Source organism: Salvelinus namaycush, chromosome 41 (assembly GCF_016432855.1).
Source record: "Salvelinus namaycush isolate Seneca chromosome 41, SaNama_1.0, whole genome shotgun sequence".
Taxonomy (NCBI): domain Eukaryota; kingdom Metazoa; phylum Chordata; class Actinopteri; order Salmoniformes; family Salmonidae; genus Salvelinus; species Salvelinus namaycush.
The window spans coordinates 16,162,496-16,182,029 of record NC_052347.1 but is presented as its reverse complement, the minus strand read 5'-3'; the positions used below and the strand labels follow the sequence as shown (position 1 = coordinate 16,182,029).

The window sequence follows — 19,534 nt, the reverse complement described above, 5'->3', positions numbered from 1 at the left end:
GACAAGGAAAAGGGACTGAGCGCTAGTGATGTTGCTGGAAGCTCCCGAATGACACCTCCCCTCCAGTAGTGGTATTGGTGAGAGGAGTTGTCTGGGCTTTATGCTCTCCTTCCTTGACAGCCCCTGGGATCCCTTTGTCCTGTTGTAAACCATTCTGAAGGAAGGACGCCTAATTGCTCGGCGCACACTAATGAGTTTGCAAACTAATTAAAGGGGTATATTACACCCTGTGGGGGCCCCCATCACTAAGAAAGCCAGGGACATCTTTAATGAGGGGCCTTGATAACCCTTCAAAGGAAGGATGTGTAGTGTCTGTAATGATGCCCAGGGTAAAGCCAGGCTCAGCCGGGAAGAAGTGTGAACCATGCCGTCCTGCCACTGCTCTGCTCTGCTCAGCTCACCTCGGGTGTGTGGAGACTCGCAAGCAGATGCCAAGTGTTTTCAATCCGTCGCCCACAGCTACCTACCTACATGTCCAACTCACTCTCCCTTCAGCGAGTTCAAAGAGCCACACTGCACCTTTCCCACAGCAGGAGGCATATAGGCAGGTTCATAAGTAGGTAGGCCCCACACTCATATTGTTTAGAAAAATATGAATATTCCAGTGTTCATATGTCCAGTGAGTAATTTTTTAAGAATAAGATGAGGCATTTTGTTGTTTTGAATTTCAAGTAATAGGCTGACCTATATCACACTCAAACTTCAAATGGCAGAAACAGTGGGAAGCAGCTGGGCTGAATAAGAAAGAGTGTTGTTTTTATAAATAGTGTCTGTGTCATATGGACTGAATTCAGCTTGGAAATAGATGAAGGTCAGCATTAGTCCTTTATTCGTGATTTCCGAATCTCTTCATCTATGACAACACATTGCAGCCTTTGCCATGTGTTGGAGATTCAGACATTGCTCTCAGTCTTATCTGATGGGATTGCAGCGGTGACACGATACAGTAAACATGTGTTGGAGATTCAGACATTGCTCTCAGTCTTATCTGATGGGATTGCAGCGGTGACACGATACAGTAAACGTGTTGGAGATTCAGACATTGCTCTCAGTCTTATCTGATGGGATTGCAGCGGTGACACGATACAGTAAACAGCTTCTTTCTCCAGCAAAGTCAATCCTCCCTTCAGTAAACAAGACCATTTTTTTGTTTGGTCACAATATTTTCTCTGGTGACAGTGATGGCTGTTATTTTGCCTGTGGCTCCTGTCAAAACTAACATGGCTTAATTGACTGCGAGCGAATGAGCCCCTGGATTGATCCTGTCAGGCTCCTGAGGAAGTGATGCTGCTCCATCTGTGAGGCGCAACTCCACCGACAGCAGCAATCTGTTGCTTGGGGATGAGCCAAGGCATTAAAAAAGGCTGAATTACTGAGAGTACCTCAGGCACATCACGTGGATCCTGATCAGCTGTCAGCCACGGCACACACCAGTAAACACGTGCACGTGCACACAGACACTAAAACACACACACAAAGTCATTCGTCATTCCAGTCAACACACTTTGCACCACGGATACTAATGGAAAACTCAAGTGGTCTCAATATCTCCCTGAAGGTGTTGAAGGAAATCAGAATAGTCTTGTCTCAGCTTGGGCTGTCCTCGGGGAATTTATAAAACACAGGCTGCTGTCACCCATTCTTCAGGCATTGTCATTTGTTCTAAAAAATGATGGTGTGTTGTCACCCTCTTGTCTTTCCCTTTCCCCATTCCTCAAACATCAAATATGCCCTGTCATGACCCAACCTTCCACCTCTCTCTTTCTCTCTGCCTCTCCCTTCTCCTCCCTCTCTCCTTCTCTCTGTCTACTAAAGTGTGTGGTGCGGCAGCGCCTTCTGGCATGATTAAATATTTAGACGCCTGTCAATGTAGATGGCGGTCAGAGACGCGGCGGAATAATCTGGGGGACAGCTGCTGTGCCACATCTGGGTGCCACTGATAGCAGGGGAAGGTGTGCGGCTGTCTTCCGCTGGAGCCGAGAGGAGACTTCAGAGCCGCAGCCATCTGTCAATCAGTGGGCAGAGTCGTAACGAAGCTCACCATTGTGGGCATACTCAGACGGATTGATGCCTGACAGACTTTGGATGGCATCGGAGAATCGTAGATGGTACTTTTGTTGGATAATTTTGTGTGCTTCTGTACCTTTGAATTCCATTCCTCAGCGACAGAGAGAGCCTGGACTGGTTGCTGGTGTTCAATGTGTTTGAGAATTCATAAATAAATAGCCTGCCTACGCCCGCTTTAATCCAATGTATCTCTTATTATCATCAACCTACAAGGATATTCGCTAACATATTTTTATAAGCATAATGTGGCAATGCGGTCTCATTCACTCTATGTTTTCAACACGAGAAAGTAGGCTAGTCATTTGAATGACTGTGGACTTTGTTTGGTCTTGCTGGTAATGCGAGGTGGCTGGATGTGTGATGTGTCAGAGCATTTGAAGAAGATTGAGTGTGAAAAGCCGCCCACTTCTCTCTTCCCTGCACTTTTCATCTGAGAGGGTGAGCGGGCCAAACGTGAATGGCTGTAGCTATCCAGTGGTGCTGTGCTGTGAGGCCGGTCGGCTGGCCTGAAAATCACTTTCCGTTCCTCTCCTAGGCACATGCGACAGGATATGGATGCGTCTCCTCTCGGCTCAGGCCCTCCCGACAACGTGATTAATGGCACTCGCTTCTCTCCCCATCTCATTCTGTTACTGTCAGAGTTAAGTGGGCCGAAGACAATAATAAACAGTCAGTCTTCTGTGAACCCCCTAACACGATCATTCCACCCAACCCAAACCCCCCCTCTCCAATGAGAGAGAGGGAGAGGTAGAGTGGTGGTGTGTATTTGAGACAGAGGAAGAGGTAGAGCGGTGGTGTGTATTTGAGACAGAGGGAGAGGTAGAGACACAGAATGGTTGCGATGGAGTGAAATGGAGGAAGAGAGACACATCAGGAGAGAGATAGTGTCTGATATATGTGTGAGAAAACAGCTAATAGAGAAAACAGTTAGGACAATTGTAAAACCATGTTTTGAATATGAAATGAGAGCGATAGAGAAACAAGGAAGGAAATAAAACAGAGCGACAAGAAGTTTGAGAGCGATAGTGTGTGAGAGAGAGAAGATAGGTCAGGTCCCAGACCTGCTGTTTTATTCACTAGTGTGCTGTCTTTCCCTGCCTCTCTTCCCCCGAGCCTGTCACTTCACTCTGCCACTTCCTCTTCAGCCCAGCACTCCCTCCTTCCCTCACTCCCAGGCAGCCCCACAATACTCCAGGATACCAACAGACCCTGTCACACAACGTTGTCTTCCTCCACCAGACACAGAGAGAGCGCTATGACGCCACGGCTCTTCTCAGGCTTTCCAACAACGAGTAGGAATAAGAGAACAGGTCCTGGTTTGATTCATGTGCCTGGACTGGATAGTTCCACTAGCTGACTGTGGGTTAGGAGCCCCAAAGCCCCTCTGCCGATCCCCTAAACCGTGGGACCCTCTCTCTATCCTCCTCTCCTCGCTCCTCTAATTACGGAGGATGACTTGCCCTACAGCCCTGTACTCAGTGACCGCGAAATCCACAGGCCCTTGTACCATTCTCATCCTCCATGCCAGGGGATCCCTTTTGTTTCTAGAAGATCTGCCTCAGAGAAATGAAGTGCCATGATCTCATCACACAGGCCCATTGTTTTCACTCTCATACACACTGTGTAATGGCCATGGAGATAAGGGGATGATTCAGGCCTTTCACTGGAGGAAATGGGAACGCTTGCCGGAGAAGAAGTGAAATTACTGTTTTGATGGCTTTTGGTGGTGGGGGGCATAATTGCTGGATGGATGGAGGGATGGATGGATGGATGGAGTGTGAGGAATCTTAACACACGGGAGATGAGTATATCTAATACTGGAGGCAGTTGGAAGGAAGGGAGCATGCAGAAGGTTATATACACTGCGGGTTGCCTTAATGGATGTGTGTGTATAATAGCAGTTGTACTAAAATAGCGTATTTTTTTCTCCCCAACCCTTGCCCCTTCTGGATTGAAACTCCCATTGTTGATAGCAACGCTGATTACGATATTGTTCCATGCGCATCACCATAGTAACAGCAGTTAATTTCATATTGTTTGTGCATGAGATAGTTGCTAGGGCCTTAAGGAATATGAGATGAGCTTAATATATTTTGCAACTGGCATAAGGCTCATCAACACATTCCAGAAAACAAGGGACAGAGGATTACAGGATGTAGTAATGACAGGGACAGAGCATAAATACTATGCAGGATTATAATTAGCCTTACTCCGTGCATTTAAACACACTCCCACATTGACTTCTGGGGGAAATGTTGTATTAATTGGGTGGCTTTTCTTTTCTCCCTACTTTTAAGTAATTCCAGCAGCAAACAAAAGGCTTGGCGATTAGGCGACACCGAGTCACGCCAGATCAACATTAGCCATGCCATAAACTCCCTCTGGAAACACCTCTACCCAGGGAGAGAAGGAGAGGGAGGGCATTCAGAAAGGAGTCAGAGTTAGCTTTGAAGCCCTCTGTGAAGGAGAACTGAAAAGGGGGATCGATGTGAGAGGGAGCCCGATAAGACAAGGCAGGCACACACAGAGCTGTATCCTCGGGGTGGAGAGACTACAGTGGGGAGACAGGAAAGGGTTTCCTGGTGCCGAGGCTGAGGCCTGGACCTGAGGGGAATTAATGTAGAGAGAGACTGGAGACTGGCTCGGCTTCCCACTCCAGTCCTCCTAGTCTCCCACCTCAGCATTCAGCTATCGTCTCTCTCTCTCTCTCTCTCTCTCTCTCTCTCTCTCTCTCTCTCTCTCTCTCTCTCTCTCTCTCTCTCTCTCTCTCTCTCTCTCTCTCTCTCTCTCTCTCTCTCTCTCTCTCTCTCTCTCTCTCTCTCTCTCTCTCTCTCTCTCTCTCTCTCTCTATCCCTCCCTCCCTCCCTCTCCCTCCTTCCCATCCCTCTCTATCTCTCCCCGGCCACGGCAGCTTTATCATTCATTTCCGTCCAGAAGTGGGGAGAAGTTGTAAAGCTAATTAAGGTGCGGGGATGCGGCTGCTCGACAGATGTGCATTGAGACGGCCAGCTATTGAGTAGCGGGGATAATGGTGTGCAGACCTGGTGGGCAGTGGGGGCTGTGTTGGAGGGAACTCTTTACCTGGGCGTGCATGTTAATAAGAGCCTGCCTGTCTGTCTGTCTGCTGAGAGCAGGGAATTAGGGGGGAAGGGAAGCGTGTCGCCTGCCTCTTACTGAAGAAACAAGACTGCCTAGCTGATTAGGAGCACAAATTCACCCAGGTCGGTAAGACAGGGAGATATGCAGTTCTGTAGGACAGAGAGAGAGAAAAAAGACCTGTCTTTATTAACAAGGAATAATGGGAGAGGAAAATGGAGCGGAGGATATACTGTACCTGTTGTGGATGTTGAATAGTAGAGTTGATTTGGTATTGTCGATGACAGTCATCAACATTAGATGTATCTATGTGTCATTTTTCTCTACTTGATGCCATTGAAAGCCATAATCACCAGCTAAATGAGACAGAGAAGTGGGCCGTGGTTGAAGTGCTGCACTAAGAGTACTTTGCTGGATCAAACAGTATATTAGAGGTGTTTGGCTCTTGACTAGTAAACAATGTTTGCTTTTAGCTCTTGACTTTGTATTGATCATACAGACCATACTACTGCCAAGTGCATTGAAGTTGTATGAGAAATATAAGAAATGTGTGCGTGAACACAACTGGAATATGTGTTCTGGTGAAAGGGTCTTTTGTCTAACAAATGGACAAATTTGGACACTGGAAAGCATACTGCAAGGTATAGATTTTTGATTCATTTAAATCATTCATATTAACTCGTTTGATGCTACCATTTCTCATGACATACAATAACTTCAGAAAGTATTCACACCCCTTGACTTTTTCCACATTTTGTTGTGTATTTAATTAAATGTATTGCATTGCCATTTTTGGTCAACGATCTACACAAAATACTCTTTAGTGTCAAAGTGGAAGAAAAATACTACATAGATAGATAAAACAGTCAAATATCTTGATTAGATAAGTATTCACCCCCTGAGACAATACATGTTAGAAACGTCTTTGGCAGCGATTACAGCTGTGAGTCTTTTTGGGTAAGTCTCAAAGAGCTTTGCACACCTGGATTGTACAATATTTTCCCATTATTATAAAAAAAATATTCAACCTCTGTCAAGTTGCTAGAAAGACATTTGAAAGTCTTGCCAAAGATTTTCAGCCGATTTAAGTGAAAACGGTAACTAGACCACTAAGGAATCTTCAATGTTGTCTTTGTAAGCATCTCCAGTATAGATTTGGCTTTGGGTTTTAGGTTATTGTCCTGTTGCTGAAAGGTGAATTTGTCTCCCACTGTGTGTTGGACAGAAGACTGAACCAGGTTTTCCTCTAGGATTTTAGGATTTTGCCTGTGCTTAGCTCTATTCCCTTTGTTTTTAATCCTCAAAAACTCCCTACTCCTTGCCGATGACAAGCTTACCAATAACTTGATCCAGCCACCACCATGCTTGAAAATATGAGGAGTGGTACTTCGTGATGTGCTGTGTTGGATTTGCCCAAACATAATGCTTTGTAGTCAGGACAAAAAATTGATTTCTATGCCAGAAGTTGCCCTTCCTTATGAGTCATTGCGGTTGAATCTGTGCTTGAAATTCACTACCTGATTGAGGGACCTTGCAGATAAATGTATGTGTGGTGTACAGAGATGGGGTAGCCATTCAAAAATCCTGTTTACCACTATTGTTAAACACAGCATGAGTCCATGCAACTTATGTGACTTGTTAAGCACATTTTTATTCCTGAACTTATTTAGGCTTGCTATAACAAAGGGGTTGAATACTTAATGACTTAAGACATTTCTGCTTTTAATTTTTTGAGAATTTAGAAAATGTTTTACAAACAAAATTCCACTTTGACATTATGGGGTATCATGTGTAGACAAACAGCATCTCAATTTAACACAACTAAATGTGGAAAAAGTCAAGGGGTGTGACTACTATTCTGCACAGACCTTTTCAACATTAATGTAGTGCACCGACAAGTCTACGTTTGTTGAATGAAATATGATATCAAACAGAGAAACCCCACACTTGAAACAAAATAGCAGGGTTGGTTTTAGAGCGTAACACATTATTTTCTCTGTTTGGGAGAGGAAAAAGCGAACAATAATTTCCTCCTGTAGATGGTTGCACAGCTCATCTCCCACACAAAGCCTTGTTCACCAGCTATCTGCCCGTTTTTAATTAGCTTCCTTCAACAAAGACAGTCTGATCTTACTTCTGCCTAATTGTGATTATTTACACAATAAAGGTTTATGGGTATTTATAGCCCCCTTTTCCTCCCAGATTTCAATGTCTGCCGTTAATAATGAGTAGGAAATGATTTTCAACACTCCATCATTATCTGTGTCTTCAAGTACTGTCTTCCTTTTAATATGCTAATGCTGGCTGATATAATCGCCTAGTAATTGTAAAACACTTCAAGTACGACACATTTTGTGTGGCACTCTCCTGAATGAAGAAATCACAGTCAAGACAAAAAGCTGCGCTTGAATATGTTGAGGATCTGTTTGTGTTCTCAGGAGAGATGCTTCGGCTCGGCAATGAATGGTTATTCCATTCTAGGTGGCAGAATTCCAAATTACACGGTGGCGGCGTATCCTAAATAAAAAGTGTAGGTTAGCTCAGCCTCAATCCCACATCACCATGCTCCTGACGCTCGCCTCTGTCTAATCATCAGGCCCTTTATTCCCAATAACCAACCACACAGAGAGTTTACAGATTACCATTGATCCTATACGAGAGAGCAGATTTATAGTAGTTGGGTACTGCTGTCAAACCGTCTTAAATGAATTGTACATTAAGTTGCCCCTACTGCTAGGTAACTACAGAATAATAACTGTAGTAATACTGCAGGAGTTACATAGGTGTTACTATGTAATTACATGGTAATACGTTTGTAGCGGTTTCAGTTATTAAACATTTGGAACAAGGAATGTGTAATTACACAGCCACTTGCTGAAGTTTATTCCACATGTGCAATTATGGATGTTATTACACATTTTCTTGTTCCACTATTTAAGTAATGTTTTGTAATTACACATTTTAAAGTAATCTATGAATTACCACGTTAATAACTCTAACCAAAATCGGACCTTGTTACTTGTTACTAACTACAAGGTGTACAAGGTATCATTGAATCCACATGGAATACCAGGGTTGATAAATAGGCTAGGACTTGGTAACAACAATTGTAACAAGGCACATCCTGTCATTGCTACTCTAACTTCCGCGATGCATACAAAGCCCTCCCCCGCCCTGCCTTCGGCAAATCTGACCATGACTCCATTTTGTTGCTCCCAGCCTATAGACAGAAACTAAAATAGGAAACGCCCATGCACAGGTCTATCCAACGCTGGTCTGACCAATCGGATTCCACGCTTCAAGATTGCTTCAATCACGTAGACTGGGATAACATTGATGTATATGCTGACTCGGTGAGCGAGTTTATTAGCAAGTGCATCGGAGATGTCTTACCCACTGTGACTAGTAAAACCTTTCCTAACCAGAAACCGTGGATTGATGGCTGCATTCGCGCAAAACTGAAAACGCGAACCACCGCTTTTAATCAGGGCAAGGTGACTGGAAACATGACCAAATACAAACAGTGTAGCTATTTCCTCCGTAAGGCAATCAAACAAGCAAAGCGTCTGTATAGAGACAAAGTAGAGTCGCAATTCAACGGCTCAAACACGAGACGTATGTGGCAGGGTCTACAGTCAATCACAGATTACAAAAAGAAAACCAGCCCCGTCGTGGACATCAATGTCTTGCTCCCAGACAAATTAAACAACTTCTTTGCTCGCTTTGAGGATAACACAGTGCCACTGACACGGCCTGCTACCAAAGCCTGTGGGTTCTCCTTCTCCATATCCAACATTTAAACGTGTTAACCCTCGCAAGGCTGCCGACCCAGACGGCATCCCTAGCCGCGTCCTCAGAGCATGTGCAGACCAGCTGGCTGGTGTGTTTACGGTCATATTCAATATATCCCTATCCCGGGTGGTGAAGGTAGGAAACAACATCTCCTCAGCACGGAGGCCCCACAAGGGTGCGTTCTCAGCCCACTCCTGTACTCCTTGTCCACCCATGACTGCGTGGCCATGCACGCTTCCAACTCAATCATCAAGTTTGTAGACGACACTACAGTGGTAGGCTTGATTACCAACAACGACGAGACGGCCTACAGGGAGGAGGTGAGGGCCCTCGGAGTGTGGTGTCAGGAAAATAACATCTCACTCAACGTCAACAAAACAAAGGAGATGATCGTGGACTTCAGGAAACAGCAGAGGGGGCAAACCCCCATCTACATCAACGGGACAGTAGTGGAGAAGGTGGAAAGTTTTAAGTTCCTTGGCGTATACATCACAGACAAACTGAAATGGTCCACCCAGACAGACAGCGTGGTGAAGAAGGAGCAATAGAGCTTCTTCAACCTCAGGAGGCTGAGGAAATTTGGCTTGTCAACTATAACACTCACATATTTTACAGATGCACAATCGAGAGCATCCTGTCGGGCTGTATCACCGCCTGGTATGGCAACTTCACCGCACTCAACCGCAAGGCTCTCCAGAGGGTCGTGCAGTCTGCACAACGCATCAGTGGGGCAAATTACCTGCCCTCCAGGACACCTACAGCACCCGATGTCACAGGAAAGCCAAAAAGATCATCAAGGACAACAACCACCCGAGCCACTGCCTGTTCACCCCGCTATCATCCAGAAGGTCAGTACAAGTGCATCAAAGCTGGGACCGAGAGACTGAAAAACAGCTTCTATCTCAAGGCCATTAGACTGTTAAACAGCCATCACTAACACAGAGTGGCTGCTGCCAACATACAGACTCAAATCTCTGGCCACTTTAATAAATGGACTTAACAAAGGTATCACTAGTCACTTTAAATAATGCCACTTTAATAATGTTTACATATTATATTACTCAACTCCTATGTATATACTGTATTCTATACCATCTACTGCATCTTGTCTATGCCGCACGGCCATCGCTCATCCATATATTTATAGGGTCAACAGCCCTGCACCCCCCACAGCAACTTGCCCAAACCTCCCCCATTTCTCCTTCACCCAAATCCAGATAGCTGATGTTCTGAAAGAGTTGCAATATCTGAACCCCTACAAATCAGCTGGGCTAGACCATCTGGACCCTCTCTTTCTAAAATTATCCGCCGCAATTGTTGCAGCCCCTATTACTAGCCTGTTCAACCTCTCTTTCATATCGTCTGAGATCCCCAAAGATTGGAATTCTGCCGTGGTCATCCCCCTCTTCAAAGGGGGAGACACTCTAGACACAAACTGTTGCAGACCTATACCTATCCTACCCTGCCTTTCTAAGGTCTTCGAAAGCCAAGTTAACAAACAGATCACCGACCATTTCGAATCCCACCGTATCTTCTCCACTATGCATTCTGGTTTCCGAGCTGGTCATGGGTGCACCTCAGCCATACTCAAGGTCCTAAACGATATCATAACCGCCATCGATAATACTGTGCAGCCGTATTCATCGACCTGGCCAAGGCTTTCGACTCTGTCAATCACCACATTCTTATTGGCAGACTCCACAGCCTTGGTTTCTCAAATGACTGCCTCGCCTGGTTCACCAACTACTTCTCAGACAGAGTTCAGTGTGTCAAATCGGAGGGTCTTTTGTCCGGACCTCTGGCAGTCTATATGGGGGTGCCACAGGGTTCAATTCTCGGGCCGACTCTTTTCTCTGTATACATCAATGATGTTGCTCTTGCTGCTGGTGATTCTCTGATCCACCTCTACGCAGACGACACCATTCTGTATACTTCTGGCCCTTCTTTGGACACTGTGTTAACTAACCTCCAGACGAGCTTCAATGCCATACAACTCTCCTTCTGTGGCCTCCAACTGCTCTTAAATGCAAGTAAAACTAAATGCATGCTCTTCAACCGATCGCTGCCAGCAGCTGCCCGCCCGTCCAGCATCACTACTCTGGACGGTTCTGACTTAGAATATGTAGACAACTACAAATACCTAGGTGTCTGGTTAGACTAACTCTCCTTCCAGACTCACATTAAGCATCTCCAATCCCAAATTAAATCTAGAATCGGCTTCCATAAGACTGCTAAATAGTTAGTTAAATAGTTAACCAGATAGCTACCAGGACTATCTGCATTGACCCTTTTTGCACGAACTGTTATGTCTCATCACGTACGCTGCTGCTACTGTTTATTGTCTGTCACTTTATTCCTAGTTATATGTACATACTGTTTCTACCTCGTACCCCTGCACATCGACTCGGCACTGGTACCCCGTGTATATAGCCAAGTTGTTACTCATTGTGTATTTATTATTACTTGTATTATTATCTGTTTTATTTTTCTATTATTTCACTTTTTTCTTTCTCTCTGCTTTGTTTGGAAGGGCCCGTAAATACTGTTAGTCTACACTTGTTGTTTATGAAGCATTTGAGAAATGTTATTTGATTATCATGTACTTACCCAGGAGCAAGCAACTTCATGTAAAGTGAAACCCAGTAGGGTATAACCTTTATAATTAATATGTAGTTACAATGTAGCAACCTTTGCAGACAATAGGCTAACTAAGAGAAATTAGGAAACAGGAGATAGGAGAACATTAGGTATAACTGTCACGCCCTGACCTTAGTTCCTTTTTTATGTCTCTATTTTGGTTTGGTCAGGGCGTGAGTTGGGGTGGGCATTCTATGTTTTTGTTCTATGTTTTATATTTCTAGGTGTTTGGCCGAGTGTGGTTCTCAATCAGAGGCAGCTGTCTATCGTTGTCTCTGATTGAGAACCATACTTAGGTAGCCTCATCCCACCTGTGTTTTGTGGGTTGTTGTTTCCTGTTGTGTGTCTGCACCAGCCCGAACTGTTTCGGTCGTTATTCTTTGTTAATTTTGTTATTTCAGTGTTCATTTAATAAATATGGACATGTACCACGCTGCACCTTGGTCCTCTCCTTCCAACAGCCGTTACAATAACCCTTTCACTGTACTGTACTCACAATAAGTAGGGATTGATTGATGCTCAATGTTAAATTCTTTCTACTATCACATCTAAGCCAATACGACACAAATGTCGATTAAACATCACAATTACTTGATTGGAGGTACACAACACACTACCCGCCTCTCGTCATGAGCCGTTCAGCCGTTACAATCTTTAACAACCAATTCTGTTGTTACAAGGGGTATACATGTATTTACAATGTACTTACCCAGGAGCAAGCAACGTAATGTAAAGTGAAGTGAAATGTTGAATTACTTTCTAGTTACATTGCAACAACCTTTGCAGATGAAGTTGAAGCTATAGTCTAGGGCGCCTGTTTCAATTGTCTATTTTTAAACTCCCTCCATGGTTAAAGTAATGATAAATAGATGTCATTGTTGTAAAAATCTGTGAGTATGCTTCATTTACTATCATCCTATATCGAAATATTGAATTATTATGACTTTATGAGTTATATTATATTACGCTAAGTCTATTTTTGCACAATTTAAGAAGAATATTAAAGAGCTTCAGGTGAAGAAAATCTTACTGTATTTGTCGAATGGGTTAATTAACTTGAGGATCTATTACCTGTTATGGATACATGCACTATGGATGTGCTAGGATATACATACATTATACACAGAGGAAGTGTTATCGACATTTATTTTACTATAAACTGGTAGATAGAACGTGTTAGGCCTACTACATTACACAGACAAATGTTTTCACCACACAACAATTACAGGACAACAATTACAGGACATACATGTGATTTTACCTCAGATTGGTGATGTGAGTATTATAGTTTATAGTCATCACGTTCTCCCAAAATCGATTGCTTGAAACGGATCATATCTTTGGTATAGTACAACTATTTTTGTCATACACGCCAGTCCATAGTGGAACTTAGAATGCGGCTGTCGTTTTCAGACCACTGTGGCTAGAATAAAATTGGTCTCTCCTCCCATAAAACGTCTCTGGCCTCACATGAATTCATGGATTTGAAGGTTAAACTATCATTCGAATGAAAGCCAACCCCTGTCGCTATTTAAAAACCGTTGTGAAGTAGTGATTCGTTGAATTTAAACGCAACATGTAAAGTGGTGGCCCACGTTTCATGAGCTGAAATAAAAGATCCCAGACATTTTTCATACGTGCAAAAAGCTTATGTCATAACGTGGCCCTTTCTGGGTATAGAGCGTGGCATCCCCCTCTCTCTCCCTTCTACACCCAGGTTCTGTAAATTCCTGGAGGAGACTCTCTGCTCCTGGCCATGCAGTAGAGAAAGAGAGTTTCACAGTAGAACAAAGGAACTTCTTCTACAACACAGAACTTGAGAACTGAACAATGTCCATGTTTTGGAGAATGTGTAAATGGTCGGTGGAGAAGCCAGACACGACCCGGTCCGTTTTGTTTCATGTTTGTGAACTCATGAAAGACAATACAGCCACATTACCATAACTCTGTTTATACAGGTGCCTCCATTATGAGGTTTGTGTCTAATTATTGTATAAAATGAATGAGTAAAGATGAAACTATTTGTGAAATGATGTAATGATGTTAATGTGAGAGAATTGTATTCCCTTTAAAGTTTAACTAAGTCATTGGCCCGCCACCATGAGCACAAACATGATCTGGCTCATGGGACAGCCCTTTTCTACTGTTACGAATAAAACCCCCACCTGAAGAAATCCTCTCCAGACCACGCGTATCTCGGTCAGCTTAGGGGGCGAAGGTTGAGTAGAGACCACAAAAACCTCAGTATAAGGCAAGGTTGTAATGGTGGTTGAACTCCTAACCATACCACGTGGAGCATTGGCTACACGGCGGGAAATGGATAAACTCTGAGACTATCGATCCCGACAGAATAAGAGCAAATCTTAGATTCTAATTACTAGTCTGTAGCTAGAAATTATGTCAACCTGAAATGTGAAGACCGACAACCGCCGAAACATCTATTCTATAAGAACATTTCTGAATTGTACTCTGAAGTTTCCATTCTAACCACGAAAGACTCCAGGGAAGCAGAGAGACGCTTGGATGAACTTTCCAACAGAAAGACAGACGATTCCAACAGAGATCACGACGACACACTGAGCGTAAATATATATTGATTGCAATTATTCCCGAATGAGTGAGCGTTCATGTGCAAAGGACTAGCATTTTAATTAATATAATGATCGACTGTGTAGTAACTCTTTTGTCTTTCCCGCCCTTCTCAGTCCACTAGGGAACCTCCCCTATCATTTCCTTGTAACCATATCTACTGTTTGTTTGTTTATGCATTTCTGTGATTATTTAGTTAGTTAGTAAATAAATGATTAAGGCAATTGATGTATGGATGATTCATAGTAAAGGCTGGGTTCGTGCAGATAACCAACAGATAACAACAACGACGTTTGGAATGAGACTAACGTGAGGTAAAGAATAATTCATTAATTAGAAGACTAATTGATCAGATATTAAAATATCTGAAGAGTTATATTAGGAAAATTATTACTTTGTAATCTGAAGATTTTCCTTGGTGCCCCGACTTCCTAGTTAATTACATTTACATGATTAGTTTAATCACGTAATAATAATTACAGAGAATTGATTTGATAAAATAACAGTCTTCACTTCAATGATGCCAAAGACACGACACTTATCTCTCAAATTGTGTGCACAAATTTGTTTATATCCCTGTTAGTGAGCATTTCTCCTTTGCCAAGATAATCCATCTACCTGACAGGTGTGGCATATCAAGAAGCTGATTAAACAGCATGATCATTACACAGGTGCACCTTGTGATGGGGACAATAAAAGGCCACTCTAAAATGTGCATTTTTGTCACACAACACAATGCCACAGATGTCCCAAGTTTTAAGGTGGAGTGCAATTGACATGCTGACTGCAGGAATGTCCACCAGAGCTGTTGCCAGAGAATTTAATGTTCATTTCTCTTCAATAAGCCGCCTCCAATGTCGTTTTAGAGAATTTGGCAGTACGTTCAACTGGCCTCACAACTGCAGACCATATGTAACCGTGCCAGCCCAGGACCTCCACATCCGGCTTCTTCACCTGCGGGATTGTCTGATACCAGCCACCTGGACAGCTGATGAAACTGAGGAGTATTTCTGTCTGTAATAATACCGTTTTAATGGGGGGGGGGAAATGATTCTGATTGGCTGGGCCTGGCTCCCCAGTGGGTGGGCCTGACTCCCAAGTGGGTGGGCCTATGCCCTCCCAGGGCCATCCATGGCTGCGCCCCTGCCCAGTCATGTGAAATCCATAGATTTTATGAACTGTAACTCAGTCTTTGAAATTGTTGCATGTTGTGTTTATATTTTTGTTCAGTATATATATAGCAGCCTTCTAGATGTCCTCATCTAACCAACCATATATAGATTACTCCAAGTTTCCATGTGGTCTTTGTATTAATATTAGGCTATAACTGGTCGCATTACAACCATATTACTATGTAATTACATAGCAACACCTATGGAACTACTATGTCGCTACTTCAGTTATAACTGTGTAGTTACTGTTCATCGCGATGTGGGCAACTTAATGTAAAGTGTTACCAATCTTGGTTGTTATTTCTTAACCCAAATGATGAAAGCCTTGTTCTCCCCATGTCCTTAGGGGGATGGTGCCTGGTGCTTTTCTGTTGGAGAGGAGAGGATGGGATCCTGACTGTTTCTCTCTTTCTGCTGTTATTTCCCTGTAGAGCAGGGAAGAGTGAAGGGAGCTATGAGTGATCGACTGCGCCTCTATTCTATGAGTTTTAGGGGGATTTGAAGTTATTGAAAGTGTGGTGAAGGGTGACAGCTGGGAGATGTCTATGTGATGCCTATCGGGCGGCCGGTTGCCTGCCATCATGGTTGTGTGCATCCAGCCAGTCTTCCTCTCAGCCTGTCCCCTCAGGCAGACGGCACAAGCATTCCACTCCACTATCACATACATGTTGTTGAACTACTGGCCAATCATCTGCACTACTCACATATGAGATTTCACCAAGATTGCACAGAAATTTGATATTGATATATAATGGCTGTATAAGGCCTTTAAAAGTGGGAAATTTGGAGGTGTGTGAATGATGAATGATAGATAGATTGATGGCGAGAGAGAGAGAGAGAGAGGCATTTTTGGGGGGGCTATTCCTTAACGATTCCTCTGAGTAGCCATGCAAGGAATAATGGATGTGTAATGTGGAACGACAGCTTGCAGAGCACTGTCATTAATGTTGTAATTCACTTTTAGTGTTTCTACTATTGCACTGCAACAGGAGGCACAGATGTCACCTGAATCAGCTCCTTCTAGCAGCCAGAGCGCACCCTGTCTTCACCAGCTGTCTATGAACGCACCCTGCCAGCCCACCATGTGTGCAAATGTGTGCAATGGTGTGTGTGTGTGTGTGTGTGTGTGTGCGTGTGTGCGTGCGTGCGTGCGTGTGTCCATGATGCCCGGTAAATGTCACCTTCCAGAGTACACTGTATGTATTGATACAGGAAGTAAATCCATAGTGTTATAGTATCTTGTTACATCATTGGAATCAAAAACAAATAGATTTTCTTTCACATTTTTCCTTCTGGTAAATTATTATAGAATAGCTAGACTTAAATACTTAGTTAATATTTGGCCCCATTTTAAAAAAGACAATCTTATCAGTACTCTCCCTACTTTATGTTATAAATCATATTGGGACCTTAAATGAAGTGGATGCTTGAATACCCAAAACAAATGTCTCCCATCTCTTTAATACAAGTGCACACGTTCACTCTGGAGATCACCCTGACAAAATCACAGAGGGATATGACAGAAGACGAAATAAAAGGTCTCAAAGAGAAAATAGCTGACTGACTGTGTAAGCTCAGCTCAGCTCAAAATGAGAAAGTTCATTATATGGCCGTCAAGGTGAAAGGAAGACATCTCCTGGCAGACGCAGTTAAAATGTCCACCTCTCCTACTCAGAGGAGAAAAGAGAAGGAATGAAGAGAGACAAATGCTGTTTTGTGGGGAGGTGTGTGTGTGTGTGTGTGAGGGAGAGTGTGTGTGTGTGTGTGTAATAAAGAGAGTAAAAGTGTGTGTGTGTCTGTGTGTGAGTGCGTGTGTGTGTGTGCGTGCGTGTGTGCGTGAGTGTGTGTGTAATAGAGAGAGTAAAAGAGTGTGTATGTGTGTGCGTGCTCGTGTGCGTGCGTGTCTGTTCCAGTACAGACAAGGGCAGCAGTGTTAATGGTATTGCTCTGTAAAATGACCCTTACATCCGTTTCTTCATACATTTCCACAGTGCTTCAAAAGTCCTCATATTTTCCCCTTGTCAGCAGTGTATCATTGTTATGTGTATGTGACCTCTAGAAGGAGCTTGTGTTCCTTCATGTAGCCTTTCATGTTCAGCCTGTGCTCCCTTGTTATTTGATTGCATTCTGAATGCATTTTCCCTAACAATGAAACAGAAGGTTATCCCTGTTGACATATATCTTCTATGGTTAGTCTCCTGCGCTTTAATACAGGGCTAGCCTGTGAATATCAGTTTAATAGACAAAACTAGTTTCATTCCACTAATATTTGCCAACACAAGTGGATGCTTAAAATAGCTCCTCTCACTCAGTACCACTAATGTCTGTATATTATGCTGAGTGTGCCACTTATAATACAGCCTCAAGCTAAGGCAGCATTAGCCATACCTCCCCTGGCGAAGCAACATTACAAATGAAGTGGTATCAGGGAAACTACTGTAGCCCTGTGTGAGGAGGAGCCACAGAGTCAGAATGGTTCCACACAGACCTATACATGGGATGTTTGATACAGTACATACTGTAGTGTTTCATAGCAGATGTTGCTGTCCTTTGTCTCGCAGACGCTGCTTCACACAGAGTAATGCTGAGACTGGCTTAGGCTTGCAGCACCACTGAAGACTTACACGGCTCTAGACAATGACTATTAGCCCCAAGGCCAGCGAACAGTGATCAACTGACCTCTGAGACAGGTAAGACTGTTACAAATGTGAACATTTACCACCCTGTGTAGATAGCTGTTACATATACTACAGAACGAGGCTCATTTCACCAACATGTAGGATACTGTTTCCTTATCCTCATATGAAGAAAGTTCTCATAAAGTTCTCTTCGAAGTAAATCTTCATGTGTCAGAAAGTGATGTGGGCGCCGGACATGGGGGGGCTAGTGGGTCTGGGCAGGTGTGATGTAGTTGATGTTTGTATGATGTTGTCGTTTGTATATGAATGTTTTGTATTGTTAATAAAATATAAAAATTAAAAAAATATATACAAAAGAAGTAAATTGTATACTCTACCAAAAGACAATATTATCACATAATTAGTCTTTCCCTGTGTACTCAATGACAGTCACACTCTCAGCATCAAATAGCAGAGTTACTTGTTTACTTCACTATGAATTACGAACGCATGTTTGATTTAACTCAAATCTATCACTGCACTGCAGCATACAATAGATCTCATTCAAATTAGTCCGTTTCTGCAGTCGGGTGGAAATGTGTTGAATCTTTTCCCACTCACCTCAAAGCTAGTCATCATTTTCCTTTTCAAGGGAACTTGAAAGTGGTGTCAGAAGGAGACGTGGCATGGGTTTGTGTTTGTTTTCTTCTTGCATAGAGAGTAGTTACTTTGAAAAGCGCAGGGCTGGCTCGGTGATGGAGCGTAGGATGATTCAGCAGGAATCCAACAGCCCATGTGACTGATTCACATTTGAACATAAGCAGAAATATGGCCGCTCCAGGGAGTTGCGGGGAGGAAATGAAAAATAGCCTCAAATCTCTCAGCAGCAAATGAAAAGTGTCTTTGTTTAAGTCCTGTTCTGTGTCACCTTCTCTATGGCTCACCGGTGTGTTGTGGTGTACATGGTGGTACTGATTGCTCTTATTCAAAATAAGCACCATGACAAAGATGGGGAAGAGGAGTTTTTTTGAATGTGCCTCTCCTGAAGAGGAGGGCCTGAGAGGATTATATGGCTCAGTGGGCACCGTATTGTGTAGGGAGTGGATACAGCAGGTACCCATTTGAATCCCAGCCAAGAGACAGACACAATGTTGCAGGGGATAATGTTGCCTCCCAGCAATTAAACTCTGGAGGTTTGGAGTGGTTTAGGGGGAAGCATGTTAAATTAGCCCATTTTTCCTCCCTCTCAGCCATGTCTTACGTGTATCTTCTTTCTGACCGCTTTGTAGGAGAACCTGAGAACTGTACGGAGGAGTCGTTTGCTTTGAATTCTTTAGGTGCCAAATTGAATTCCCTCCATCATTCCTCTCTCTGTGCATCATTTGCATTGACATATCCAATGCATACACATTTTCAAGTACTAAGCAAAGGCAGAGATTTCACCCTTTATCCAAGTATCCTAGAAACACTGTGTGATCTGCTCCCGTTAGCACCACAGAACTTTCCCATACCCTTGGGTCTTTGTGTCCCTGGTTTCAGGTTGGTTGTTTACAGTACAGAGGG

The 19,534-nt window shown here is 43.4% G+C and overlaps 1 long non-coding RNA gene across 1 annotated transcript in view; it reads left to right on the top strand.

Moving 5' to 3' along the window:
- The window catches only part of LOC120034593, a 252,013-nt gene that overhangs the window by 62,886 nt on the left and 169,593 nt on the right, over positions 1-19,534 (top strand). The window contains exon 3 of the long non-coding RNA XR_005474048.1: positions 17,915-18,043. This is a non-coding gene — a long non-coding RNA (uncharacterized LOC120034593). The remainder of the gene's footprint in view (positions 1-17,914; positions 18,044-19,534) is intronic.